The sequence below is a fragment of the Hemicordylus capensis genome, chromosome 7, assembly GCF_027244095.1.
Source record: "Hemicordylus capensis ecotype Gifberg chromosome 7, rHemCap1.1.pri, whole genome shotgun sequence".
In the NCBI taxonomy this organism is placed as follows: Eukaryota; Metazoa; Chordata; class Lepidosauria; order Squamata; family Cordylidae; genus Hemicordylus; species Hemicordylus capensis.
The window spans coordinates 25,755,447-25,783,244 of record NC_069663.1 but is presented as its reverse complement, the minus strand read 5'-3'; the positions used below and the strand labels follow the sequence as shown (position 1 = coordinate 25,783,244).

At 42.1% G+C, this 27,798-nt stretch overlaps 2 protein-coding genes across 16 annotated transcripts in view; one reads left to right on the top strand and one right to left on the bottom strand.

The window, feature by feature from the left end:
• ZNF541 (zinc finger protein 541) overlaps window positions 1-6,434 on the bottom strand; it is a 31,911-nt gene extending 25,477 nt beyond the window's left edge. For 3 of the 9 annotated variants that reach the window (XM_053266954.1, XM_053266962.1, XM_053266963.1), the window contains exons 1-2: window positions 3,625-3,767; window positions 1,263-1,520 (exon numbers count right to left, since the gene is read on the bottom strand). The gene's annotated coding sequence lies outside the window, so the exon portion shown is untranslated. Of the gene's footprint in view, window positions 1-1,262; window positions 1,521-2,697; window positions 3,212-3,233; window positions 3,494-3,521; window positions 3,768-5,823 lie in introns of those variants that run through there. The other 6 variants (XM_053266958.1, XM_053266960.1, XM_053266956.1 and 3 more) reach the window with 6 other exon arrangements.
• Window positions 3,994-27,798, top strand: part of BICRA (BRD4 interacting chromatin remodeling complex associated protein) — a 98,745-nt gene continuing 74,940 nt past the window's right edge. For 3 of the 7 annotated variants that reach the window (XM_053266952.1, XM_053266953.1, XM_053266944.1), the window contains exons 1-3: window positions 3,994-5,002; window positions 5,772-5,934; window positions 10,752-10,881. The gene's annotated coding sequence lies outside the window, so the exon portion shown is untranslated. Of the gene's footprint in view, window positions 5,003-5,035; window positions 5,935-6,330; window positions 6,705-10,595; window positions 10,656-10,751; window positions 10,882-27,798 lie in introns of those variants that run through there. The other 4 variants (XM_053266946.1, XM_053266945.1, XM_053266947.1 and 1 more) reach the window with 4 other exon arrangements.

Genomic DNA, 27,798 nt, shown 5'->3' with positions numbered 1-27,798 from the left:
ACAATGCAGGTATATGCTTTCAGCGATAGATTCAAAACGTAAAGCTTTAGTTGAGTGGTTGTTGGGACCATCTTTTTATCAATACTGGCAAACTTTAATCAGTGGATATAAGAACAGCTCTGCTGGATCAGGCCATCTAGTCCAGCATTAAGCCTATCTAGTCCAGCATTGTGTTTCACACAGTGGCCCACCAACTGCCTCTGGAAACATGAGGGCAAACCTTAAGGAACAAAACTGAAAATGTTAAAGATGACCTTTCCTCCCAATGATAAGTGGTAGCTTTCCTCTTCAGTTATCTGACATTGGCTACGACTTATTTTCTAATGGAAAGCATCAGACAAAAGCCAGCCTCTGGATCAAATGAAACCCTGGCTACTAGCTAAAAACTGAAATCAAACCATGGCGTACCACATAACTTAGTAGCATGTAACCCATCCATAATCAAAATACAAGAAGAATCTTCATGAAGTCTAAAAAATTGTTCCCCTCCAATTGCAGATTTCCAGTGGAGTTTGGAAACAAACCCAAATTAAAATCCAGCCAAACTTGAGGGGAAATTAGCACTAAGTTTACATTATTTATAGCTGTCTATTTGAGGATGGTAAAAGGACAACACCAAGTGGTGCAACAAAACAATTCACTGAAAAACTGGTTTTAAAATTTCCTCAAATCCCTGATGCATTTTGAACATCTGCAGTCTTCCTCAGCAGAAGAAACAATTACGGTAACCATTATTAAACACAATAAAATAAAAACACAGAACATATCCTTCTTCTACAATCCACACAGTAATGACAGCAAAATATGTTTGAAAACAAAAATCCATTTTAGGATTCTCAAGAAACATAAATTTTGTACTTTTTGCAAATCTGACAACAGCTCTATTATTACAAATTGAAAACCATTATCATAAACCAGCTATAAAAATCACACATCAACTATGCTAACTAATCCAAATCTATTGGATTACCAAGATTTCTATTGAAAAACCAAGATGTTTGAAACTTGTCAAAAAGCTTGGAAAATCAGAAAACCAACTTTTGAACAAATTGTTTTCTTGCATCTAATAGCTCTGGTTTCTGGTCATCTTTCTGCTGCATGGTACAGCTCTCAGGTTGCAATTTTATTTGTGAATAGTCTGCTACAGGAATACTAATTTTTAAATACTTTTAAAAAAACTGTACCTGTGTAAAACACTGAATAAGACTACTTTCACAGATATATAAATGTACTAATTTTTGAATTATGATGCAGACACTTACACACGTATGGAAAGCTATGCATGGAGATCTATGATATCTGGGAAACGAGGTTCCTCAATTCACGCAGTTCTCTCCTATTTTGCAAATATTTCAGTCTAAACAACAAATTGGTGCTGTTCACCAGCAATTTTGCAAAGCTCATCAGCACCTTTTATCTTCACAATGATAATGGACAGTGGTGAGTGTAGTTCAAAATCCTACAGCCCAGTACTCTTTGGCCACAATCTACTTTTTTTTAGGACTTTGGGAAGGATGTACCTGAGGATAAAAAAGAGTAGAAAGAATTTCAATTCATATCCACTCAGAACTACATCCAGTATGTAACCTGCCTTCAAATCAATGTAGTCTTTTACCACAGGAGAGAATATTACAGTAGAAATGCAAAATATCTTTGAAATCTTGCCTCTCATGTGCTAACAAGGTATATCATTTTTAGCCAAGGACCAAGGTGAACCAAGTCAAGAAGTAGACATATTAGAGCAAAGTGGGCTACAAGAGTTTAAAAAATGAGAAGCTGCGAGGACAGTAAAACATTTTACACAGTCAGTGTGTAAATTTTTACACACAGCCAGAATTTAACTACGTTTTTATGTGATCAAGTTTCATAATAATCAAAATTATTATTAAATGCCATAGCACTTTTCGAATACCAGGGGCTTTGCAATTCCATCAATGAACTAGGTGCAAACACAAAAATCATTTAATTGCAATCGTCTGAACTAAGAGTAAGTCCCATTTAACTCAGTGGCACTTACTTTCAAGTAGTTATATGTAAGACTACACTATTAAAGATGCTTTTGCAGGCTACCCCACAATAATGAATCCCCTTCTACTTTAAAGGGTACTTCTTTGCCCAGTTAGCAGGGATCTTTTTCATCTCACAAGTGGTAGCTTTTCTTAAATGTACATCATTTTGCACTTCCTTCATGGTATCATAAAGGCACCTATACTTTGAGAGTATGTACATTTATTTAAACAAATTCATTGATAGATCAGTTAGGAGGCAGGTAGTTAATCAATGAAATATCTTCCTGCCAGTTGACATCCATAGTTTTTAGCTGTTCAACTGGAATGTATTGATCCTCAATGTTTAGAATATAGTCAATAAAAATTTATAGTGGTCTATTGATTAAGTGCAATCAAGTGGGTGTTGACTTAGTGATCACATAGATTCTCTCCAGATAGTGGTCTATGCACCAGATTTACAATACAGAATTCTTTTTAAAAATATTTTAACCCATTCTGAATCTTCAGGATGAAGCACACTGCCAAGTGTGAACAAATGAAATAAAACCTTGATAGGAGTAAAACTTTAAGTTAAAAATAAATAAAAAGTCAAAATGCTATTGTTTAATATTTGTCATTCTTAGTCATCTTGGGCATTTTATAAGAAATAAAAAGGTAGGGTATAAAACTTAAAATAACAAAATATCACCGAGCTATGTGCAACCATTACAGATCAGAGCACCGAGGAACAGGCTGGATTGAAGCACCACAGACAGGCCGTTCAGGACAGCCACTCTCTAGTGGGGTATTTGTTCTTCTTTAGAATGTGTTTTTCTATCATTTAACCAGGAGAGATCCTTATCAAACAAGTGCTTCCAAAAATACCAAGAAATTAGAAACACTCATTCAGCTCCGTGCTAGCACTGAGATGCTAGAAACCAACTAATATTCTCTAGGTAGGATTAACACCTAAAAGGCAGATGCTGTGCGCCTAACATTTTCAAGTATTTCTCCAGTCTTGCCTGGGGGGGGAGCTGGACCCCCTCCCACCCTTCTTATGCAAAAGCCTCGAATTGCAGAGGCCCCATTTAGAAAGAAGCCTCTGCAGCAACTGCCCCCAACTGCAGTCGCTCTCGTTTTGTTTGCTAAGGGCTCGGGGCCCGGTCCCTCCTGGCAGATCAGCAGCAACTGCTTCTGCCGGGCTTGGGGAGGACGGGATGCCTGCCTGCCTGCCCACCCGCTTACCACTGCCAAGAGGGAGGCTCTGGCCGTTCCTCAATGAGGCTGCGGGGGCGGGGGGAGCGCAGTGTACACCTAGGACGGAGGGGTGGAGAGGCGGCCCAGAGAGGGGTTGCTAGCCTTGCTTGCCCTTCCGAGGAAGGGGGTCGTGGCTCGTTGCACACCTCCCTGTGGGAGAGGAGGAATGGGAAGGCGGGGGTGAGTCACCCCCGGGCGGGGAGAGGGAACACCTTGTAACCCCCTTCCCCGCTTTGAGGGGAATGATGGGGCGAGCGGGGGCGCTTGCACCTGCACCTGGGTGGGGGCTGCTCCCTCGTGAGGAGGAGAGCGCGGGCAGCGGTGTTGTGTGTGTGTGTGGTGGGCGAGCATAGGCAGGCGGCGCCTGCTGCTGCTTTACCCGTCGTCTCGCGCCCGCTCCTTCCCCACCACCACGCAGCCGCTGCAGCCACCTCCTCCTTCTCCAGCTCTCTCCCCCCCTCCCTTCTCCAGCTCTCTCCTCCTCCTCCTCCTCGGCACGCGCCCGCTTCGCTGGCCCCGCCCCCTCTGCTGGCAGGCTGGCACCGCCCACGCGCCCGAAGTCCCCCGAACGGGACGCGAGGCTGCGGGGCGAAGGTGGGGTGGGGGGGAGGGGAGTGAGGAGGGCTCCACTGGGCGCGGAGGCAGCGGGCAGCCGGCCGCTCGCTCGCGTCACGTGGCTTTGGCGGGAAAAGGGAGGCTCGGGATAGGGGCCGCCATTTTGTGGGAGGTTGGAGGAGAGGGAGGAGGAGAGTGCGAGAGAGCGAGCAGGCAGGCAGGCGTATGAGCGGGGAGAGGGAGGTAGAAGTGTGAGGAAAGGAAGTAGGGAGAATTTTGAAGGGAGTGTGTTTTGAAATTAAATTTCATACGCATAGGGGAGACGTAGATGTCACGTTAGTATATGTGTATATATATAAATGAAATTTCATACACATATATATGCATGCACACACACACACACATATACATACTCATATATACACACACACGCACTTATTTATTTATTACATTTTATATCCTGCTCTTCCTCCAAGGAGCCCAGAGTGGTGCACTACATACTTAAGTTTCTCCTCACAACAACCCTGTGAAGTAGGTTAGGCTGAGAGAGAAGTGACTGGCCCAGAGTCACCCAGCAAGTCTCATGGCTGAATGGAGATATAAACTCGGGTCTCCCCGGTCCTAGTCCAGCACTCTAACCACAAACATATATACACAAACACACACACATATATTCTTATGATTTGGAAACAGAGATTCCACTCATGCAGCCTAGAATAGCATTAGGCTTTTTTGCCACTGCAGCTCAGGGCTGACTCGTGTTTGTTATTTTAGTACCCAATTCATCCAGCCCTGAGGTCATTTAAAGTCGATAGGTGTTTGCTGACCCAACTCCTTATCAGTATTTTCACTGCACTTCTGGTCCCCTAAGCATTCGTCCCGCTTTTGTGAACATGCACACAGACAGTTCCCTCTTTGGGAGAAGATGAAATAGGAGTTGGGCAGTCATTTTCTCTTCTTTGTCATCCGCGTTAGCACTTTTTCCTTTTCTCTAACCACAGCTTATATATGCATCCTTTATTCTGATATCATCCCCCTGCCCCTTGCCACTAGACTAACATATGGAATAGCCTTATTTAAGCTGGCCTGGCCTACTTCTGGAGGGTCGGGGTAGGGTAGAATGCAAATGATAGATAAGAATGTAAGAAAATCCCTGTTCAATCAGACCAAGGTCCCTTCCAGACAAGCATCCTGCCAACCAGGTGAATCTGGGAAGCCCACTAGTGGGGGGGAAAGAGGGTCACTGCTCCCTCCCATTGTTGTTCACTGGCACTTGGTGTTCAGGGGCATGCCACCTCTGATCCTGATGGAAGTATACAGCTAACAAGACTAGTAGCTATTGATAGCCCTGTCCTCCATTAATTTGCCCAGTCCCCTTTGAAAACTGTCCAGATTGGTTGCCGTCTCCATAAGATGGATGAATAAATCAGGTTCAAGTGCCCATGTTCTTCAGTGCTGCAGTCCAAGCAATGGGACAGTTCATTCCCTGGTGCCGTGACTGTGGCCAGTTGCTGCTGCACCAGTGCTCAGTAGCACAACTGTGCCACTGCCTGCCTATCTGGGATCTTGAAACAATCCTGGCTCCCAAGCACAGGATGTTAACTTTGGAGGGATCTCTGACGGATTCTTTGTCACCAGAGGAGCAGATAGTCTGAAATAATTTAATGTCTTGTTGTCTCAGCATATTGGTTTGCAAACAGTGGGCAATATCCTGATTTATAATGCACAGGAGTTGGGAAGCTTCATAAACACTTGAAAACAGGGACAGAAATCTCAGTGATCTTATGTTCTCAAGTGTTATTATTACTAGCAAGTTTATTTTCAGTCAGGTTATTTCCAGCGATACTTTTGAACAATTTAGTAAATTGATATTATTATTCTATTAAAAAGCTGGTTTTATTTTAATTCAGGAGGAATATTGTTCTTTGCCAGAACATGTTCTAATATATGTTGTTACTGCTCCCCTGACAGTAATAATGCTCTAAGCCACACTATTGTAGTGGGAGGGACAGGATGGCATTACCAGTATTGCAGCACTGTTCCTGCTGAAACAGGATCATCTGGAGTCACCGGTATCATACCAAAATGCCTCAGAGAATAAGGAAGAGAATGAAGGGATCACCAACACAGTAAAGTAAGTAGCCAACTGTGCTTGTAAAACGATTGTCTTTCTCCAGCTGTCTGCTCCTTATTGAAGTATAGTGGTTAAAGCTGGGGAAGCTTACAATTTCCAAACAAACCGTTTGTGCCACATGATCCTAAAAATGTTTACACGGAATTGTATTCTTGTGAGCCACAGTTCTTTTCAGTATTCTCCTTTCTTGGCCTGTTATGTTTTAACAGGATAGGATCCAAAAATGTTGTGCAAACGTTGCTTCCTGGTCCACAGAAAATTAGGAGACCGGGAGGAAAGCTCTCGGTTGTTCAAAGCCCCGCCTCCTACAGTACTTTCTTTCTCTTAAACTGTCACTTTAGTCTGTTTCTTGCGCGCTGCCCGGGCCTTTTATAAAGCACGAAATTGAGCCCCTCTACAGTCCCACCCAAGTATAAACAGAACGTAGAGATGATTCAAATCCAGCCAATCGCAGAGTATAAACACAGCAGAAAGCCCCACCTCCTCATTAATTACCCACGCTAGTCAATCACATTTAACCTGTCTAATCAGGGTGACGGGTGCAGCTTTCAGCCCAGCCCATTCCTTTCCAATCTGTTCCACTTTTGGCCAATCAGAAGAAACCTTTCTCCGGCAAAACCAGTTTTTAATTAGTACGCTGAGGACCCTTTCCTGAGCTGTGCTTTCAGCTGCCTGATTACATGGCCCGTTTTGAGATGGTAGCTGCCTGATTTGCGTTGGACTTAGGAATACTCGCACATAACACGCAGAAATCTTCGGCTTGTTTAAGTGTATGTGTTGGCCGTGTGTCTTGCTGGATATAACATCTAAAACAGTAATTAAGAATTGTCCTGGTTACTTTTGTTTATGTGGCTGGCTGTGGGAAATATATGAAAGTAAAGCATTGCAAAATAACGAAGTAGAACTTAATTTGCTTGAGCACTAATGTAACAACCCTGGAAGGGTCTTGTTTGGCTGTAAATCTCTGCAGAACTGGGCCAGGTAACTGGGCTCTTAAAACCGGTTAAGTGCTGTTTAGTAATATTGTTTGACAAAGTTGTATGAGCTGAGTAAACTATATGAGTATACAGTTCAGTTTAGTAAACCACTGTGTGTCAGTTGAAGCTGGACCAACTTCATATGAGCTAGGATTTGTTCACACATCTATAGTAAAGTAAACTGTGCCTGAGTAGGTGTTGACTCCTGGTGACCACAGAGCACAGATATTTGCCATACCAGCAGGGATTTAAACTAGCAACCTCTGGCTGGCTAGTCAAGTCATTTCCATGCTGCACCATTATGTGGCTTTCATACATCTATAGGAGACTAGTAATTCTTTCTAAAGGCTAAGATTGCTACTTTGTTCAAAAACAAGTTATTTTTTAAAATTAGTAATTTAGACCCCTTTCATTTGTGTTCAATCCTCAGACTAATAAATCTGGAGTACTTGAGCCACCTAATGGCACAGTGGGGATAGGGAGCAAGAGGTTGCTGGTTTGAAACCCTGCTGGTAATATTATCCAGACTAGGGAAACACCTATATCAGGCAGTAGCGATATAGAAAGATGGTGAAAGGCATCATCTCATACTGTCTGAGAGATGGCAATGGTAAACCTCTCCTGTATTCTACCAAAGAAACTACATGGCTCTGTGGTCGCCAGGAGTAGACACTGACTCGATAGCACAACTTTACTTGAGCAAAAACTCCAGAAGTAATTACCAAAAGTGCAATTCTATGTGTGTTTGAAAGTAAATCCCATTGTGTCTAATAGGGCTTACTTTCTAGTAAGTGTATTTAGGATTGCAGTCTGAGGCTATAATACTTCCTGGTATATTGAGGGAGTTCTACTGAACTAATTAGAACTTGTATTCAAGTAAACTTACATTGCAGTAATGCTATGTGTACGTACTGAAGAGAAACCCCTATTGGGGTTCTCAGTAAACATGCACAGGATCAGGCTTATATAGACCTCATTTCCTCATTGGTAGCCTTCTTTTTGTAGTTATGGTAAACTAGAGATCAGTAATATGATTTATTGGGGTTTTGTTGGTAAGCTCTCAGTATTTTATATATATGTAAACCTCTTAAGGAACTCTAAACATTCGTCATTTGTATTGCAGATGTTCTTTTTGAATACATTTTAAATATAAAAACATCTACATATCCCTGTGGTTGTACATTAAATGCCCTGTGGTTGTTCATTAAAATTGTTTCATTGTAAAGACTAGAGTGAGTAAGTCTACATATTCTTGTTTCCTTATGAGTCATTTTGTGTTTTAAAATGCTTCATATTCTAAGATACTGATATGAGGGAGTGGAAGTAGCAGTACAGATTGAGCACTGAAAAGGGATGCTACTTATTCCATAAAAGTTCCCAGTTGCACAAAAATACATGTAATTCTATATTTAAAATAATCGGTACATAATCACGAAATCATCCCATAGTTTTTGGGACTAGTGCAATTATTAATGTACATAAATTTTCATTGCTTTAAACTTACATAATTATTATTTGGTGGGAGGAGAGGGACACATTTTCCCCCAGACTTCTAGATGCTGTGAAGCAAGTCTGTCAGAGTCTGACTGTCCACTTGTCACGCTTGGATTCTAGTCATTTCCTGTGCAGTTCTACCAACTCTTTTGACACACATTCTCTAAGATTACCCAGAAGTGTGTTGTCTATAGTATTTATCCTGTTCCACCAAGCCTACTGTTTGCAAAGAATAGCCTTTGAATGTCATGTGCAGCATCACAAAGCATGTGAGAGATGCTGCTGTAGCCTCCATTTGTCAAGTTGCACAAGTACTACAACTTTTGCGCCTTCTATGCAATGGTCCCTCTAACTTTTTTCATTTCTGAGCAGAATGAGTTTTGTTCTGGGTGGCAGTATGAAGACAGTATATGTGCACCTGCATTCAGAATAGAGCCTTCCTGATTCAACCTGAGCGGGATCTAAAGTGAACTGAGCAGACATCCAAAAACTTGTGAGCACATGCATGTGCGCACGCCTTAGAGGGAACAGTGCTTCTATGCCTAGGTTGTAAGGCACTGTAAAGTTTCAGGAAAAATGAAATAGCCCTGTCACTGTCCATTCTATTTTATTAAACTAACTCACCCAGCCATTGGTAGCAGCATGAGTGATGTGATATGGTGGTTTAGGAGAGGCTTGCAGAAGAAATGAGATTTGAATGCCTCCAATTAAAAGGGGAAGCTGTCCAGGCACTGGAAAGAGTAGCAAAAGCACAAGGCTCAGTGGGACAAAGCAATAAAATGTATCTTTAAGATTGATGGGGATCTTACAGGATTCTGCTTCCAAATAAAGATGGTGCTCTGCATCACAGGCTTTAGTTCTGGTTTGGTTTTGTTGATATATGGGGTGGGGAGAGTCACTAATACAGCCTGTGTCTTATCACCCAGAAGTGGGAATATGATAGATTGTAGATCACCTGCTGATCACTGGGATTCTTGTAAGAAATTCTGAACTAGATAGGCCTTGGTGTGATTTTTCCAGAGAGGTACTTATTTTCTAAAGCTGCCTAATGGCACAGCAGGGAAATGACTTGACTAGCAAGCCAGAGGTTGCCAGTTTGAATCCTTGCTGGTATATTTCTCAGATGCTGAAAGGCGTCATCTCATACTGAGCAGGAGATGGCAATGGTAAATCCCTCCTGTATTCTACCAAAGACAACTACAGGGTTCTGTGGTCTCCAAGAGTCCACACTGACCTGACAGCACACTTTACCTTTACTTATTTTCTTAAGCAAAAGTTTCATACTAGACTTTTTTATTTTGTTACATTTTTATACTGCCCAGTCTAGTAGCCTTGGGTGGTTTACAACCAATAAGATTAGTTATGCCAGTATGCACGCATGCTTTGTAAATTCCACATTCATCTATGAACCACTGTCATTCTGGTATTTTAAAAAAGAGACCACACAAGATGGAAGGCAGCAATCCCTGCTGTAGCATACCTGTTTGTGGAAACTCCAGCATGGTCCTGTGCGAAACTCTGATGCCAGTTAGTAGGAGTATGTGTATGCATGCTAGTATCTGTGGATTTAGCTCATGAACAGCACAATCATATGCATGTTTACTTGGAATAATTCCCAATGTTTAATAGGGCTTACTTGCTAGTAAGTGTGTAATTTGCAGTCCTAACATTTATCTGGGAATAAGCCAATTGGCACTCAAGTGGGATTTATTTCTGGGTAAAATATGCCCACATTGGCCTACTCAGGCAGCAATATACTAGAGCAACTGAAGAAGTCCAGCACTGATTTTTGGCTGTTTCAGCCACAGGCCCTCTCATTCAATTCTCTTCTAAATCATGAACATTTCTGATGAGTGAAAATACTCCCTGTCCCATTATTCACTCAGTTCAAGTGAGATTTTCTAAGTTGCTATACAGATAATTTATATAATATTTTATGATAAAGATCTGAGAGTGCGCTCTCCCCGACCTTGTGCAGAGCGCCTTCTTCCCGACAATACGAAGCTCAGCTAGAGATGCACGTCAATTACGAAGGTCGCCTTGTGCGCCTGTACCTTTAATTCACCCCCATGCTTGACAGCCCTCTGGTGATGCCTTCGTGCGCGGCTCTCCTTTGAGCGTGCGCGCGTGTGTGGCTATTTTGAAAGAGGGAGAGGGGGTGGGGCAATACAAATGCAAATTACGAGAAAGGGGTGGAGGAAGACGTTTTTAAAAAAAGCTTTCGCTTAAAAATGTAAAATAAAATCGCAGGTGTGTATTTTTACCTTTTTTCCCCACCCCCTGTCTTCTCTCCTTTTATTTTATTTTTTTGCTTTCTTCATCTTTTTTTTGTTTTTATTTTTTTAGAAAGCGCTGCTCCATTGCAATCAGGCATTCAGCTGACCCTCTATGAGTCTGTGCCTGCTGGGGTCCTGCCTCCGGAGCCCGTGCGGGGATGTCTCGGAGACCCCGCGCTGACTGCTGCTCAAACATCACGGTGAGTTTGTTACAATGTAGCAATTTCTCTTTAAATCTCTTAACTCTCTCTACCTGCAACTCAGGGCTGTGACAGGGCGAAAAAAAACTGGGGGGAAAGGGAGCTGTGTCCCCCCTCCTCGGGTAGCAGCCCTGATCTCTTCCCACTGCTCCCCCAATCCAGTGCTCCCCCCAAACAGCCTCCTATTACTGCGTCTGCAGGGCACGTCCACAGAATACAATGTAGCTTTATAAAATGATACATAACGTTCTAATCGTTGTGGCCAAAGAGGGGGCGCTGAGAGATTCTCTCCCCACCCCCACCCCTTCTTTCGCATATCCCTACAGGCTTCTAGAATAGGTTTTCCTTCTCTTCTCCAGCAGGAGGGGGTGGGGGGGCTTTGGGGAGAGGAAAAGAGAGAGAGATCATCATTCGCAGCGTTAGATGGTTATGTCTCGGTTTCTGATTTCCCGATTGTAAAGGCATCGTCTATTTCGCTTTCCCCACCCCCCACTTCACCTCCAAAATAAAAGCAAGGATGCCCCCACAGATTGGTCTTATTCGCTTGGTTTTTGAACGCTTGGATGGCAGAGGTGTAAGGCAAAAATAGATTGTTTTCCCTAGTGTCGGATTAAAAAGGGAAGCCTGGTGTTTATGGTACCTGCTTCTTAAGGCATTTCCAAACACAATAGAGGCGTTTGATCTGGTAGTGTAAAAATGCATTCTTGAGCTCTGTGGAAGAAGGAAGACCTGCCAGATACGGGTTATCCTCTGCTAACCTCCCCTCCACCTCTTCTTTATGAAATCTCAAACTTGAGTTTCTGGCCTTCTCTTGTAAACCGTTGTTTTTGTGCTAATTTGGTTCAATAAAAACAATGCAACACAACCATACATGGTCTAACTCACAGAAAAAATTTTCAAGTGATTTTTGTCAAATTATATCATACTGTTTGTGTTCCTGCAATTCATTCCCATATCTTCCTGACCATACATGCATACATAAATAAAAACAAATGTTTTGCTTTTAGCATGTTATCTTCATTTGTATGTGAATCATGGCCTTCTCTTCCCCCTTTTGACACAACTGTAATTTTTATTTTTAACACCTGTATATATACTTTTGCAGTATATATAGTCTTCAGTTCTGAAGCCTAGGCTTTTGTATGCCCCAGTTAGTAGTCCAACTTGGTTTATCTCTTCTGGAGTTTATCCAACCATCTGAATGCCTCAAAGTTCACAGTAATAAACTAGAATACTTAAGACATCATTCTGTATATGTTTACATAGTATTTTTTGCATGTGTGTTTTGTAAATGTAGTGGTGTGGGGAGGATTGTCTTCTAAATCGGCTCTGCCTCACTACGAGTGAGCCTGTTTGTTTGTTTTACATTTTTGATCAGAATCATTTTCTGGAGATACTACTTCTAGGGGTAGTGGTGGTGTTTATCAGAACTTCCTGTGACAAAACTGAGTATTAAGTGAAAGGTGTCTGTAGAACTCTTGAATTAGAACTGAAGTGTTGTGGTGGAGTTATGGCTGGTTTGTTTGCTCTGAAAGCAGTTCAAAATGCTGGCTTTTAATTTTAAAAAAGTTGTATTGTTATGGTTTTGGACAAATCCAATCTTGTTTCTGGGGGATAGTTTCATAGACCAGTTAGAGCATTTCCTTTCTTTAGTATTTTTGTTGTTTAGAAGTAACTATACTAATTTAGAATGAAAAGTCAGGGTGTTATGGGTTGGGGTTTATTTCACTTGGTTCATTTACTGGTTCATTTACTGTTAGATTCCTGAGTATTTACTTAAATGCTCAACCAGCCAACTATTTCACTAAGATGACCTGATTATAAATGTGTACAGATGACATTACACCATTATCCTGAACATATTTATTTTAAAGTCAGTCTCATAGAAATCACTGCTAGCCAAGTAAATGTGCTTAAGATCAAGTTTTTAGTATCAGAATCCTAGGATACTATTTGAATATTTGTGTGAAACAATTATCCAGCTAATGCTGTATCATTAAAAATTATCAGTTTGCATCACTTCTGAATAGCACTGCGCATCCTACTTTTAAATATACTTTTTTAAAATGGGAAGAACTGATCCTTCCTGGTGCCAGAAGTTTTTGTGTGTTGAGTTTTAAAGGAGAGTGTGTGAGAGTGAGTGTTTGTTCTGCAATAGAAGTGTCCCTTACACTGCCTTTTATTTTCTTTTTTCTGCCAAATTCTCATGTGCCAGTTGGTGCTGATCCACTACATTAAATAAGTGGGAGCTGGAGGCTCTTGATTTCTTTTTCTCTTTCATCAAGTAGTGAATGTATTCCTCATACTTGACAACTAAGATGTTTAGGGAGAAGGAATGCTAACTGAAGAAATTAAAACATGGAATTTTTGCTATTTTGGTTGTCCCTTTAATGTCAAAGGCAGCTGTCTCGATCAGGGCATGAATATGTGAAATAGTAGAGGCTTCTTTATAATTATGGAAAAAATATAACTGGATTCATCTTCTTATTTGCATCACAGGATACTTCAGATGGTCTATGGCTCTGATTAATAATGGCAATTTCCCCTCCCCTATGACTTTTGAGTGTGTATGTTGTTATATACAGAAACAAGATCAGGAAAGTTATCCAGGTAACACTCATCTATATGGCCAACTCCACTGGAAAGGAGGGTTACAACCCAGAACCCCTATTTCTGTACTGCATTGTGGTCCTTGTCAGTGAGTGATCTTGTTTCGTGTTCTTGCATGTGAATACAGAGCCAAACAGAAATCCATTCATTTCAGTTTCCCCCTTTTTCTCTAAGCAGATAATATTGTTAGTGCAATAGGCATATGAGCCACATAACCTGAGATGTTGGACTCTGTTCCTAGGTAGCATGAAAGTGATTTGGGTGATTGGTTGATTTGGGTCATAGGCAAACCTAAAATGTCTATAGGTGTCCATTTGAGAGACAGAGGGATCTTTCTGATAAGTTACAACTGGAAAAAAACAAAAACCTGCCACTCATTGTCAGAAGGAATAGATATCTCTAATAGTCTCTTTCCATTACAGTGGAAACAAGTGTTCCCTTGATTTGCAGGCCTATCTGTTAAAATTGTCCTGAGCCTCCAGCTTTAATTCTCAAGACTGAGTTGTGGAAGGAATGTACAAATGAAAGCAATAAATTGTGTGAAGGGAAATGGGGTGAAAGAAGAACAAGGTTTGTTAAAATATCATGTGACTATGTAGGTCTCTTAAGCAAACTTCCTGATTGCAGTGTCTGTACAGGCACACTCCAAATTTCAGGGATATCAGTAGTGAGCCTCCCTAAGATCAGGTTGACAGTGTTTTGTGTCTCCCTGATTGTAACCAGTCAAAGCAAAACAAAAAGTCAGTTTGCCAGAAGATGCTTGATATTGTCCACAAACTGGAAGAAGCCAGATCAGAGGAAAAAGAGAGGGATCAGAGCTACTTGTACCCCACTTCAAGGTGGAGGTAGCAACATGTTTGCAAAAAACTAAAAATGATGGTGACTATGGCTGGAGCATGTACTATACTCTTCTTTTATATTGCTCTGCCTAAGAAGGGGTGGGTGATGGTGCCTTGCAGCTCTGTTTTGTTTTTGCCTAGTCAAGAGATGCATTGGGAGAAGTAGGGAAGAAGAATTTGCTTTCTTCAGGAGGTCCACTTTCCTCATGGTGAAGGGGTGTGTGTGTGTATGCTTTGATAAAGAACCTAATGTGCACGAAGCTCTGTAGTAGAAGTCAGCAAGCAGTAGTCCCTGGGCCAGATCTCGGGATCCACAACCTTTTGTCTCACCTTGGTAGCCAAGCTCAAATTTGTTTCTGCCAGGAACCTGTATCCCTGATCTCATGCTGCAGCTCCACATGCTGTGGGGTACAAGCCCCTGCCCCAGTCCCAAGTTTGGAAGTGGAGAAGGGAAGGTGGGAAGCATCCCTCCAGCTGCACAAAGCTGCAGAGGAACTCGGAGGACCTCGGAAGATGGAACGCGGCTGCAGAGATTATCTTCTTTTCCCCCTCTCAATCTCCAAACTTGGAACTGGGGAGGAGGAGGAGAAGGCAGCTGGACTTGTTTTGGCACTTAGTGATCTGGCCAAGGAACTTAGAACTCCTCAATAGCCCAGCGCCAAAACTGCAGGCTCCAGCCTCTTTCCAGCTTGGATCTTCTCTGTAATTATGCTGCACTTTCCAAAGCTCCATGCAGTTGTAGGGATGATCACTGCCCTTGCTCAGCTCCAAGCTGGAGGTGAAGGATTCCTCTCGTTGGTGATAGAATACTGGCCATGATAATAGTGGCAAGCAGAATTGTGGACCCTGGGCCAAATCTTTCCCCCTGAAAAGTGCCATCTAAGCCCTAGTTGCCAACCCAGACAAAAAGAGCAACATGGAAGAAGAAGAAGCTGTGTGGTAGGCCCCTCAGAAGGTGCCCCTGCTCCAAGTTGCTATTGATAAAAACTAATTTAACTTGAATATAATTGAATTTAATTAACTGAATATAAATCAAATAAATAAATAAAAATAATAAATAAACTTCTTTCCCTGGTCTTTAGAGTCTCTAGAAAAAATTTCTTTGAGAAAATTTCTTTGAGAAAAACTCCAGACTGTGTGTCTGTTTTGGAGAATCTGTGTATATTTAACCTGTTAAGTATTTAAAATTATATTGTTGCAAAATACCCTAGATCTTGGAAGTGTTTCTACCTGCCATTTCCTTCACAGAACAGAAAAATTGTGTCTTTAAATATATATGAATTTTGGCAAATACCCCAATTGAGCTCATAACACTTTTTAGTGAGACATTTTGCCCCAGTTGACTGGTACCAAACTACTGTAAGCACAATTTTTAAGTAATGGAGACTACATAGTATATGGCTAACGGTCAACCAGATACAAGACAGGTGGCCCTTTTTATTATTTATTTATTTTATTTTATATACCACCTGGCTCTGAAGGCTAGGTGGTTGGTTCGCAAAAGTGATCTGTGGTTTCGGCACTCGCGGTTCTGTGTATCTGCGGTTTGGCAATATATACCCGACTTCATTATCCGTGGTACACGGCTTTGCATATCCATGGTTTGGGGCAGCACAGTTCTGCCCTTATGTGGTCATGCTCTTGCTGCATGTGTGAGAGGAGTTTGGAGGAAGACAGTGGAGTGCTTTGGTCTGCATGTTTAGAGGTTTTTTTGCGCTTCTAAAAGCCATTCTGGGTAGCATTTAGTATCCTTAGGGAGCCATTGGGAACCTTCAGGAGCTATTGCTCAAGCTTTGGGAGCCTTTTTGGAGCTATTCTGTGGAGCTCCTTGCAACCATTTTCTAGAGCCTCTTGCAGCATTTGTGCAGCTCTCGTAAGATGCTAAGTTAATTTTGATGAAATTTTATTTTTAATTAAAATTTTAAAAGTTTTTAATTTTGATAATTACAGTATTGCATTATTCAATTTAAATTACAATTAAAGATTCAATTTAAATTAAGAATTAAACATTGACTTTAATTATCCATGGATTTTCCTCTTACTCCTTGATTTCCACACACTCCTCTGTGTATGTTTACTTGAATTGGATTTAATTTTGTGCTGCCTCTTTGGCCAGCCTACCAACCAACCAATCAGGCCAAGGGGCTTGTGCTGCTAAGTGCTGGATTTCAACAGTAGTGTGAAGAAACATCATGATTACGCATTACTGGAGGAGCTGGGGAGCACTGCTGATGGAGTGGGAGAGGGGGAAAGAAGGAGAGCTGAGGTGGCCAAGGTACAGTGCTGTGCCCCATCCTTATTTCTGCTCTTACCCTGTCTTTTTGGCGATTTTTCTGTCATTTTCATGGCCTCCAGAACCTAACTCCCCAATTTCCATTGCCTTAAGGTTTCCTTATCCCTGGTTTCATTATCTGCGATTGTAGGCCAGAGCGGAACCCTCACAAATGAGGGCCACCTGTAGTAAAACTGACCTGGCTAAACTCATCAGTGCAACTGCATGTTTTATTGTCACAGTTACAAGTGCCATTGTTGGGGAATCACCATAAATGTATGTTAACTTCTTTGCGATTCCACCCCGCCTTGTTGATCATATCTTAGCCTGTTTATCTAGTTCCCCCCCATTTATTGTTTGTTTACAAGAAAAAAAGTCAGCCAGGTCCTAACACACAATGTTTTGTTTACCTTGAAAATCATAGCTCATGTTGCTATTAAATCATTGACTTGTAACCAGCACATAAATGTGTCCAAACTGAAGATCTGGTTTCTCTTGCATTATTGTGCCCGTAGAGGGAGTGAAGATGAAAGTTAACTTTAGGACATAAGAACATAGGAAGCTGCCATATACTGAGTCAGACCATTGGTCCATCTAGCTCAGTACTGTCTACACCAGGGATTCTCAACGTTGGGTCCCAGATGTTATTGGACTTCAGTTCCCATAATCCCCAGCCCCAGTGGCCTTCAGTTGGGGATTATAGGAGTTGAAGTACAACATCATCTGGGGACCCAACATTGAGAATCCCTGGTCTTCGCAGACTGGCAGCGGCTTCTCCAAGGTTGCAGGCAGAAATCTCTCTCAGCCCTACCTTGGAGATGCCAGGGAGGGAACTTGGAACCTAGATGCTCTTCCCTGAGCAGCTCCACCCACTGAGGGGAATATCTTACAGTGCTGACATGTCTTCCATTCAAGTGCAACCAGGGCAAACCCTGCTTAGCTAAAGGGACAAGTCATGCTTGCTACCACAAGACCATTTCTTGCATTGTGGCTGTTCTGGGATGGAGTCTAGTAAAGTTGCCAGTCGGATAAATACTTGTGTACCAGGGAGTTCCTTATTGATTTTCAGAGTTCATTTATATGGCAGCGGCAGTGTAAAGAGAATTAATACAAGCAACTCTGTGTTGCTGTAGCCTCGAGTCTGCTGAAAACACATTGTCAAGAGACCCTTGGCAACAATGCAGGTTTCAGGGACAGAACCCAGAAACCGTGTGAGGACATCTTCCACTAACAGAGTTCTGCCCAGTGTCCAGGCTCTTCCACCTCACCCTGCAGCCAGTTGCAGTGCAGCCCATGTCATTGTTGAGGGTCCCTTTTTGGCAGGCTCAGGGGGCTGCAACAGCAGTAGCAGTCAGAGTTGCTTGTGCTAATTCTCTTACACTGGCATCAGTGTATATGTGAGCACAGACATGTAGACTTAGTGTTCAAACTTCCTGTACTCATTGAAGGTAACGCGTTCCATCTCCATTCTGCTGCTGCAAAATATTTTTCATCTTGCAGTCTCAATCTGGAGGCACTAGAGAATAGAAGTCAGTTGAGCCTAGCAGTTATCCTGCAGAAACTTAAAAGTGCATCCTAAAACATACACCCAGCATTTCCCTTCAGCTAATAGTTGCACGGAACTATTGGGCACCTTAGTTGATACTGCTGATCTTGTGCAGAACTCAGATAAGCTTTCAGAAAATTCCAGGTTCCATGGAATCCTGTTTGGAAAACTAGTGAAGGTGGCCAGAGCCAAACTGATAAATCGTTAGGGTAAAGTCCTGTAAAAGTGGTTCCAAATGTACTCATTGGGGTGGTTCTTGTTTTAAGGCCTGCTACTTTTGAGATGTTTAGGGAAACTGCAGTATAGTTATCCTTGTGGTGGTCTGGCAGGACTTCAGTTTGATCCAGACTTGGTTAAACTGTAGTACTTGAGTCTTAGTCCGGTTTGTCCTCTTAAAATCAATGGGGCTAAGCTGGCTTTAAGACAGAATAACAGTAGCGAATGGTATTCTTTGCCTGTGAGAGGATGTGCCCAATCACACATGGCCAGTATGTACATCCTGAAGAGGCATTGGTAGATCTGTATTGTTGATCCACTAGGAGGGAGGCAATGAACTATGTGCAAGAAATGTTCTTTCAATTCCTTGTACAAATGAAAAGTCCTCCTCGCAACCCAGAATGCACATTTGATGTGTTTACATAAACTGGAGTCCAGCTTATTGGAGAGGACAGGTTCTCTCTCTCACACTCTTCAAGAGATTCTAGGGCACTGAGGAATGTGAGTGCATCGTAAGTCCTTGCTCTTCTGTGGGCATTTCCAAGCTGAGCAAGGGAGACGAGGCCCCAACCTCAAAAGCAGAATTCTCTGCACACTGAGAGAAGAGGAGAAGTTGAGAGAAATCAGTTTACTCTCCTGACCCAACATGCTACATTACTTGCTTCATAGCTCTGGAGTGGTTTCCTTAAGATTTCTCTGAACTTTTAACTCTGTTGTAGATCAGGCTTTCTGACCTCAATGGTTCCTTGTTGCAGCAACAGGTTCAGATGCAGAAATGCCATTAAAAGCAACAAAAATGCTGCAGTTTCTCCCCCTCCCTCCACCACCCATGTTGACAAGTTTTGCATCTTGCAGTGTTGTGACTACACAAATGAATAACTGTGGGATAATTTACTCCTGGGCATTTGGATAATTGGGAAGGGTAAGTGCATACTTTTAGTGCAATTAAGTGGGAAACTTAATAAACTGGTTACATTTGGGACTTTTCTCTCTCAGGGATTCTGTTAACTATGTGTCAGTAAATTCTGTTGGGAAGGCTTAGTAGTCCTTGCACTGGTAGGTGGAGAATTCAATCTACCAAGATTCATCATAATAATTAAATGTCTCAGATTAAGTTCCAGTGCTTAAAAACAAGGGTAGCTGGTAGATTCCTTAGTGGACATTCACTGGTTAAGTCATCAGTAGCCAGACAGCAAATTCCTCAATGTGCTCCCGCTCCATAGCCCTTTATTCTTTGAGCAATGTTTTGTGTCACCTACCTCATCTGTTAGCCATCTATAGTGCAGTTGGCTCTTAGGCCAGCCTGCGTTTTGTTTTGTTTTATTTATTTTTGCAATTGGATCCCACCAGTATTGCTTTCTTGCTATTTCTTTCGGGAGCTGGGGACTGCACACCCATTTAGCACCTTGTGTCTTTTTATGGCTGAACACAGCTGCCTTCTGTATATATTGTGGCTTGCAATATACCGTCTTTACAGGCTTTCCGTCAAAGACCTTTGTACCTTGACCTACCATTTGTCATACTTTCTGCACCTCTTGCATTAAAAAGAAAAATCGGCACAGGGCAAGGCTGCTAATGCTGTCGCTGGGCAGCAGCACTTGCCACACATCCCCATCTTTTAATATGTCCTGGTTGTATGTGTGTGTTTAAGCTCCGTGATAATCTATCTGCATGCAGTACTCAGGCAGTGCAATTGTAAAAGGTTTTTTTAGGAATGCCAAACACCGGATGGAGAATATATTCCATCATCTCCATCTTTTAGTGCTTTCCATTAAGGCATTATGCCACCACTATAATTATTTTTTTAAAAACCAAAATACTGCTATTGTTGATCACATTTGTATCCTGCTCTTCCTCCAAGGAGTTTAGGATTTTATCAGGGTGATCTCATTCTATCTTCACAGCTACCCTATAAAGGATGAAAGATAGTGATTTTGCTTCAGGCAACTTGGAGAGCTTCATGGATGTTCAGGAATTTGAACCCAGATCTCCCTGGTGAGGGGAGCCCTATACTTGCTCAGGGCAACCCATTGAGCTCATAACATGATAGAGGTCTATAAAATCAAGCATAGTGTGTAGAAAGTGGAGAGAGAGAAATTATTTTCCCTCTCACACAACACTAGAACCAGGGGTCACTCCATGAAATTGATTGCCAGGAGGTCTAGGACCAACAAACGGAAGTATTGTTTCACACAATGCGTGATCCACTTGTAGAACTCTCTGCCACAGGATGTGGTGACAGCCAACAACCTGGATGGCTTTAAGAGGGGTTTGGATGACTTCATGGAGGAGAGGTCTATCAATGACTACTAGTCGGAGGGCTACAGGCCACCTCCTGCCTCAAAGGCAGGATGCCTCAGTACCAGTTGCAGGGGAGTAACAGCAGGAGAGAGGGTACGGCCTCAACTCCTGCCTGTGGCTTCCAGTGGCATCTGGTGGACCACTGTGCGAAACAGGATGCTGGACTAGATGGGCCTTGGGCCTGATCCAGCAGGGCTGTTCTTATGATGTTATGTTCTTAACTGCATCTGAGTCTATAACGTTCAGGCTGGAGCCCTTCATATCTACAACTGGACTGCCATTCTGGATCTGAATATATGACAATTGTGAAAAATACATGTCCTGCCTCATTAGTAGCCTGGGAGGGGACAGGGGGGATGGATGCTGGTTAGGGGTCTTCTAAAGCTTAGAGGCTCAACTATGCCCCCATTAGAAACTCTGCTGCTTTTTTCTGTCAGGCTTACTTATACCACAATATGATATTTGTGCACTCTGCAATGTGGGAGAGGCTTGCTATCCAATTCAGCAAGTCTGCATGCAGACGTTGATTTAAGCCACAGAATTCCTTGGTTCAGTGGAACAAGGTGTGTAAATTGCTTTAGAAAAACCTAGACCAACTTGATTATATGCCTGTCGACCAGGTCCAAATTTTCTCTCTTTGTCCCTGTCCCCCTGCCCCCGCATCACTAAATTAGACCCTTGAGACTCTGTATCAGGCCAATCAAGGGTTGATTTTGACACTGCTGAGTATATCTTTGCCAGATTTTTTCCAATAGTGTGTTCCTGTGCAGCTGTAATGTTCTCTGATATAGTGAAAATTCTCCAGTGTAGTTAAGGCACTAATGGGAATGTTATGTTTCCTTGATTGTTCTTCTTGAAGAAGAGTCTTATAAAAAAAATGCCACGTTTTCTTATAGACCTCTCTTGATACTCCCAGTATTGCAATTCCTTTTTTAAAAAATCCTTATTTTTCATCTGTAGAATGAGAATATTTCCTTTCAAAATGAATACATTAATACTAGAATTTACTATATTTACCCGAATACAAGACTGAATTTAAGACAAGCCCGTTTTTTAAAAAGAGAAGTTAAAAACAAGATATACCTATATTAACCCAAAAGGAAGAGGACTCTGACTTTAAGATGACCTCCTGATTTCTAACATCAAAAGAATTTGAGGCGGGGGACGACGACGATGACAACACTAGTTTTCAAGTAACTACAGTGACATGAGGTGATAACTATTATAATGAACCCAGTATCAATACCTAAAGTAAACTTTTCTAAGGGTGCATTCTAATGATCAGGGCAATGTGAGTTGAAGCAAGGTTCTCCGATCCCTGAGCCCTGTACACTCCTGCAATGCAGGTTATGAGAAAGCATTTTACCGGCAATCTGGATCTGTCACCACAGTGAACCCAGGTGGAACCTGAATTGGCCAGCTTGCATTACCAATCCAGGTTCATTTACAAAGCATTCTTATCAGGCTCTGAGTGGTCCTACCAAATTATAGAAAGCTATAAGCAGTTATCAAAACTGTGTATTGAGGACTTGTGCTTTTTGAGATGGTGTTCTTCCTTGGGGAGGAATAAAAGCTGGAAAAGGTTTTTATTCCAAACTCTGTAATAAATAGAGGGGGCAGATCTAAATGACCACCCCCGAAAGATTTGCTTTCTTACCAATCAGGGGTTTGGACCACTTTAAATGACTGGATGCTTTGAGTTTCCAATACAAACAGAAAAAGCCCAACAATAAAAGGGTTGTATGTCCCCAAGGAGCTAGCCCAAAAGCACTACTAGAAGCAGAAGGTTCTCCCTTATTTCAATATGCCCTCTCCTTGTGGATCAAGCTAGACTTGTCCTACATACCCACCTTGAGCTCCAGGTGACTAGCATTATATATGAAATATACAAAGACTAAGAACATGAAGCACTGCTGTACTTAAAAAGGATCTGATTCCCACAAACACTTCACAGTTGACACTTTCACTCTGTTGCAGTGGAGAATGGAGAGGCCCCCAGAGCTTCAGAAACTGGCCATCACTGAGAAGGAGAGAAAATTTCTGGCCTCCATTACTACCTCTGTACTACTGAGGCATTTCATTAACTTTGTAACATGGCCATGCCGTGTCTTGCTTTACTGAAAGTTTGTTTTGGATGTCGCTTTCTAGTGAGCCCAAAAGATAGAGGGAAAAGAATAGAAATATACAGATTAACAGTGCTGAATAGAGGTGAGTGTCCAGGAAGTTGTAACACTAGAATCCTGAAGGCTTGAAATCTAGTCCATTTGACCTTGCACAGATGGCTGCCTGTAGTCTACCCGTTAACCGTGGGCGTCTGGCTGTTGGATGAGGAGTCCAAAAGCAATTGGAAGTAGGACTGATGGCTTAATTCCCCTGTGTCCCATTGACTATAGAAACTGGTACACCTTAAACCAAGCCAGCCGGATGAGCTCAGAATGAATTTTGACATGACGGTTGCCAAATTGTGCATGTCCATCTGTTCATATGGTCCGGTGTCATCAGAACTCCAGGTGAAGACTAATTTACCCAGTTGGTGCTGGCAAAATTAACTAACGGTCTCTTTCCCAAATAAAATTCAACGATCAGGCTTATGGAACCCTCTGACTGCTTTTGCCATTTTCCCCTTTTCTTCAGGCCATTCACTCTTCTTCAGCAGCAGACTGTGAGGCATTGCTTTCCAAAATAATCTGTTTTACTTTTCTTTCCTCCACCTATCTACCCTCAACACATTTCACTTCATCAACTGTTCCTTGTGTCTGTTACCAGTTCAAACAAATCTGGAGTGACCCAAAGTATCAGTTGTGACCCCACTGGGATCATGAAACCCTGACCGCTGCAAGGCCACTTCCCTCAGGCTAGGTGGTGTGGAAAGGTGTACGTACAGGAGCAAGATTGCAGGGTCCCTCGGGGTCTCTGAACTTCAGAGGTGGTGCCTGGCAGGCGAGAGAGTGACAGGCTGGGCTGGAACCTGGAGGCACCTGCTAAATTAGATGGTGGAGCTTACTGGGCCTGAAGGGGTGAGTTCAATAGCAAAAGCTCTTACTTCACCAGTAGCACCATGCAGAAGATGTGCTAGAAGGGAGCAGCTTCAGAATGGGGGAGGGAAATGGGGATTGCCCCTCAAGAAGATAGCCTGCCTCCCTTGTTTCTGGCACTTCACCATGAGATTTAACCCCAACAACCTTAGATAGGAGTGAAGAAGCATTGCAGGGAGGGCATTTTAGCAGCTGAGCCAATGAAGCGGAGATGGATTGAGGTGTAGAACTGAGTAACTTTGGAAGTGCAGCATGATTTCCTAAAGTCTGAGAAGCTCATAAATTTGCTTGCATTTCTGTTGGCAAAACCAGAGAATGCAATTTGTTACTAGTACTGTCTCTGCCAAGATTTCAGCAACTGGGTGAGAGAGGCTGCTCAAAACGACCTTGCTACCTCTTACCATGAATGGGAATCGAGGCCTTCAGTCTTCCTGAAACAATCAATCTGGCAGCTTTTTACTAGCTTAGAATTCATATAGAACAATTTACATTCTTTTTTAAAAAGGGGGATTTTACCAACATGTCGTGTGTGTGTGTTTAAACTTACTTAAAAGAGAACCATCTCTGAATAGCTTGTAGTTCAGGCAAGCATGACAGCGTGTCTGGTTTGCAGAGATTGAGGTAATATTTGTCTGTAATATAGCAAAAGGCAAAAGAACGCGGTGCTCTCAGTCTCTTCCCCCATCCCTTGAAAAGGGAACACTTTGCCTCCCATTGTACTCCTCCTGCTCCTGCTGTGGTTGAGGGAATGCAAGTCTGGAAATGATTTCAAGCAAAATGTTAGAAGTAAATACAGCACATTGGGGGGAGGGGAAAAGGAAAGGGAGAGGAGAGGCAGAGGGCGGGCAGGCAGGGAATTCTGTTGTGAAAAGGAAGGGTCTCTTGACCCAGAAATGAGACATTTCAGCCACTACCTATGGTCACAGCAGCATTGGTCTGACCAGAAGTGGAAATCTACCTAATACCAGCCAGTTTCCTTTTAGAGTTTAGATGGCAAATTGCTAATCGTCTTAATTCAGTTTTGCTCTGCTATGAGATTCAAAGGTCCCGTCAGATAGCTGTTGTATATTCAGTTTTCTGTTCACCTTTCAATGGCTGCCTTGGTATATTTTAATAGATAACAATGTTCCACTTGAGAAGTGGATCTACCATTCCACTGTTCAGCCAAGATTATTTTTGCCAGTCTGTGGTGAATGAGAATGATATTCTGCTAGGCAACCTTCTTGATACAAATGTTAGTTGCATAGAAGCACTGTGGCATATTGTGTTTTGGTTCCAAAGATCAAGCTCTGTCCCAGTTTCTGTCTGTGGATCACTAAGACAATCTGATCTTCTCTCTGCATCAGTTTTCATCTTCTGTGAAATGGGAACATTTCCCACTTTTAAAATGGGTCTGCAAGATCAGTATTACATATTTACACAAAACCATGTCAGGTTGTCACCTTGCTGAAGTGCAGAATTGTTTTGTAGACTATTGATGGAAGGGTTAAGCCATGTCCTTAGAGCATGTTAAACAATCTGTTCTTTCCTGTATTAACAATAAACCTTTTTAACTTAGTCGTGACCTGCATGCTCACATTATGCTGCAATATAGACTGTAGACAGGCAATAGTTGAAAGTCGTCAGGGAAAAGTTTCATTTCCCATGGCCTATTCTATCACCTCAGGCCAAGCAGCTTCTGAAATAATACAACACCTGGCAAACCTGTTTACCAGAGGTAAAAATGGAACTGTGTGTGCATATCATGAACTGCAATTCCTTTTCCAAACCACCTTTTGATTCTCCAAACAAGCAAAGAATTAGAAGCAGACTAGATCACATATGATTGATTGAAATGGCTTGTTTTGGCAAAGAAGTAGACGCAGTTTAGAATTGCACAGAGCTCCTAACTGGCCTCCTTTATCAGGTAGTTTCCTTGTGCACTCTTCTCTCCACAAAAGCATACAGACTAGTGAGTCAGAAATAAGCACCACTGAAATCAATGAGAGAATTTAGTCCTGATTAACTTCTATTAAAGTCTTATTAATTTCACTAGAATTTTTGTCATTGAATAACTTAATCTGGATATTGCCCACTGAGTATCGTTGCCCCACTGAAACCTATCAAGAAAATCTGGCAAATGTTCATACACATGATTTGAAAAATCCCAGGCTCCTATCTGCCCAGGTGTGTAGAAATGTTATGTTGGTGCTCAAAAAGTTCCTAAATTTTTATAATATTTAGTCTACACAGCAGTGTTCCATGTAACAGGGATTCCCAGATGTTGTTGAGTTTGATTGATTGATTGATTCATTCATTCATTCATTAAGTGCTGTCAAGTCGGTGTCGACTCTTAGCGACTACATAGATTCTCTCCAGGATGATCTTGTCTTCAGCTTGGCCTTTAAGGTCTCTCAGTGGTGCATACATTGCTGTCATAATCGAGTCCGTTTACCTTGCTGCTGGTCATCCTTTTCTTCTCTTTCCTTCAACTTTTCCTAGCATTATGGACTTCTCAAGGGAGCTGGAATTTTGCATAATGTGTCAGAAGTATGATAGTTTGAGCCTGATCATTTGTGCCTTGCGTGAAGATTCTGGATTGATTTGTTGTATGGTCCATTTGTTTGTTTTCCTGGCTGTCCATGGTATCCACAACAGTCTTCTCCAGCACCAAAATTCAAAAGCGTCAATGCTTTTGTTGTTGACTGCAGTACCCTTAATCCTCCGCCAAAGGCCTTTGCAGCTGGGGATGCTGAAAGTTGTAGCCAACAACACCTGGGAATCCCTGTTACAGAGAACACTGCTACACAGTGGTCATTCCTAATGAGGTTTGATGCTGACTGCTAGGAATATTTTGCTCAGTGAGCTGAAGACCTTACATTTCTTTAGTTCTCACAATTAAACAGAAGCAAAGTAAGGAATTGAGTGGTATAGTGCTGCAGGGATGCTGTCCCAGTACTTTTTTCCCTTCAGGGTCTCAGTAGGAATGCAAAGCCTTTTTCTTTCTAAATGGAAATAATCTGCTGCTCCTGCTCTTCCAACAGTTTGTTACATAATTGAATATTGGACTACAATTGATATTACCATTCTTCCTGTCTTCTGTTACAAGATGTATCCTCCACCCTTTTTGGTTGACCATCGAGACTGCTGTTCTGGGTGAATAACCACAGGAGGTTCAACCTCCGCGGGATTAGGAAATTATCATTACTTCTTGTAATAGAACTCCCCAAATGTTTGCATCTATCTAAGTGGTGTGTGTGTGGCCGTTGAGTTTAAGCTTGCCCAGTACTGAAACCTGAGAGGGAAATGAACAATTAAGTTATTGTCCATTAAGACATTACTGGGCAAGGAAATCTGACAGGGTAAGAGAAATTTTAACTACACAAGCCCTGGGCTGATGAGATCTGGGGCTCTAAGCAATTCACTTAGGGCCTGTGCCCCAAGGGCCACCCCTAATGATGTCCCTGGTGTGATGCACATATTTAAATATAGTAGATATGAAGAAGGTTTGCCGAGAGGAAACTTGGCTTCTGTAGGAAATGAGTTTAAGTTGTTTTTCTTGCAGTGGAGACTATGATAAAGATGTACAGGGCACTGGACAGAATAGCCCACCAAAAACCAAGGCAAATATATAATGCTTATCAAGGAATATATGGTCCTTAAAATACTTGGATCACACTTCCATGCTCATAATCCAGATGTCTCCTTGAAGACATTTCCAAATTAAGTCTAAGTAGAGTGGCCAGTTTAGGATGTAATTTTTTTCCTGTTACTTTATTCCAGAATAATATTCTCCCTAAAATTTATAATAGGATACTGTAATAGAAAATTAGTAGCCATGCAAGAGACTAGAAAATGTTTAGAACTACAGACATCCTTCTTGCCTTCAAAAACCTCTGTCCTTCCAGGCTCACCAGTAAACACAGCTGAACCTGAAATAAAGAGAGATCCGTTTTATAAGCTGGTCTTGAGAAATGTAGCAAGTTTGTATACCATGCTTTATTTGTAGTTAGATATTGCAGTATATCTAGATAGATAATAACCCACAATGTTCATTTGTGCACAAAATTCAGTAACATTTTACACTGAATGACAGTAACTGCTAATGACTCCAACAGC